This window comes from Psammomys obesus, unplaced genomic scaffold, assembly GCF_907164565.1.
Source record: "Psammomys obesus unplaced genomic scaffold, mPsaObe1.curated_primary_1811, whole genome shotgun sequence".
Classification (NCBI taxonomy): Eukaryota; Metazoa; Chordata; class Mammalia; order Rodentia; family Muridae; genus Psammomys; species Psammomys obesus.
The window spans coordinates 12,135,398-12,137,471 of NW_026596034.1; the positions used below are offsets into that span (position 1 = coordinate 12,135,398).

The window sequence follows — 2,074 nt, forward strand, 5'->3', positions numbered from 1 at the left end:
AAAAAAAAAAAAAAAAAAAAAACCAAAACAAAAAAACCCATCAAATTCCACCTCGAAGGACAGGCTGGGTGGACAGTTTCACCATCCTGTCTCCAAAGAGCCTCGTTTTGGGGCAGAAGCCACCCTTGATCCAAAATGACATCAGCCGCATTAGCTCCACGAGGGTGGAGGGCATTGTCTTCCCAGCCACAGCTGAACTCAACCTTAAAGAAGAGATAGGCAAAGCCTTGGAAAAGGCTGGGGATAAAGAGCTCTTGGAAACAACCGCAAAGGAACTTTGAAAATCCCAGGGCGAGCTCTCTGGCACTGCTTCGGCTAGGCTACCCAATGCCACCATTGGCAGGGGCAGCTCTCCTGTTCTCATGCCCTCAGGGCTGGCTCATCAGCACCCACGGCTCTAGAGCCAGCTCCTCTGTGCTGCCCAGTGGATGTGAGGGGCCCATTCTCCCGAGTGCTGCAGGCTGTGTGGGGCTAGGCCCGCTCTTTCGCTCTCTCACCCTTGGGGCTGGCTCACCCATGCCTTCACCACCAGGGCCAGCTCCACTGAGTGCTACAAGCCAGTGAGGGGGCAGGACTACCTCTCCTGCTTTTGGAGGCTGGCTCTTCTGACTACCATAGGTGGTGAGAGGGAGAGGGCATTACCGCTGCACCCACACCACCTCATGGCAGACGAACAGCAGGGCCAGCTTTCCCATGCTTTCCCTTGGGGCGGCTCACCTGCACCCCCTCTACCAGGGCCGGTTCTACTGCGCTGCCCAGGGGAGGCGCAGGGCTTGCTGTTTTGAGTGCTGCAGCTGGTGAGGGGCAGGGATAGAGCTCCCATGCTTATGACCCCGTGAGCAGCTTTCCGACTGCCGGGGCTGGCATGGGGTGGGAGGTACCCTCTGTGCCCGTGCCACCCCACAGCAGATGAGTGGTGGGGTCAGCTCTCCCATACTCAGGCCCTCAGGGCCAGCTCACCGACACCCCTCCTACCGGGGTCAGCTCCATGGCTTGCGAGGGCACGGCACAGGGCCTTGCTCTCCAGTGCTGCTGCCAGCGAGAGGTGGGGCTAGCTCTCCAGAGTGCCACAGCCAGTGGGGGGTGGGGCCAGTTCTGCACAGCCCCTGGACATCCATCCAGGGACTTCCCTATGTTCCCTAGCGGTAATAGGAGCTACAGACATTGACACTGACTTCACTGCCACAGATTTGTAGTCATGGACCGCGGCTGGGACCTCACACGCGGGACTGGTCACTCACAACAGGCTACTCTTCTCCACCCCTGAGTCTTCAGTTCCATCTCTTCATAATGCTCATGCTGCTCCGCTTCTCTTTCTCTCCCATCTGTCCACCACATACTTGCACACTGCGGCGGCTCCTGCTGCAGGATGGCCGCATGGATGGAGGGCTCCTGGGTGACATCCTCCATCTGAACTTTGTGGCAAGCTGGCAAGCAGGTGTCTATAGCCTGCCTGTACCCAGAGATGGCGGGCAGGCCTGTGGGTGGCATGGCAGTCTGTAGGTCTCCCTTTGTCTTCCTTCTCCCATGCTGAGCTGAGCGGTAACAGACAGGGCTCTGTGCGTTTATGGCTTACCCGGGCTGTAGAAACACTTTAAACCACCATGGTGTAAGTCTGGCAATGGCATGGCCTTTTTTTTTTTTTTTTGAACCTTGATTCTTGGATTTGGTGGCAATTCAGACAAATTCGTAGTTGATTGGCTTGCATGGGAAATGCAGCTGGGTGGAGGAGCCGAGGAAATCCACCCTGAAGACATAGAGGAACAGCTGCCAGCCTGGCAGAATGACTGTCCCGAAAAGGGACGACCAGAGGCTGGAAGGAGCTCAGTGAGTAAAGGGCTACCTTCTGACCCCAGGAACCCGTGTAGGAAATCAGCCATGATGGTCCACGTCTGTAATCCCTGTGATCAGAGTGGAGAAAGCAGACAAGTGAGCCGCAGCCTTATTGGCCAGCTAGACTAGCTGAGGCAGCAAGCCCCAGCTTCAGTGAGAGGCCCTAGCTCAGTCACTGAAGTGGGAGGCTGCGGAGACAATGGCTCCGTAGTTAAGAACACGCGGTTGCTGCTCTTCTGGA

The 2,074-nt window shown here is 56.8% G+C and overlaps 1 pseudogene; it reads left to right on the forward strand.

Moving 5' to 3' along the window:
• The window catches only part of LOC129686852 (core histone macro-H2A.2-like), a 17,716-nt pseudogene extending 17,315 nt beyond the window's left edge, over nucleotides 1-401 (forward strand).
• The last annotated feature ends 1,673 nt before the right edge of the window (nucleotides 402-2,074 follow it).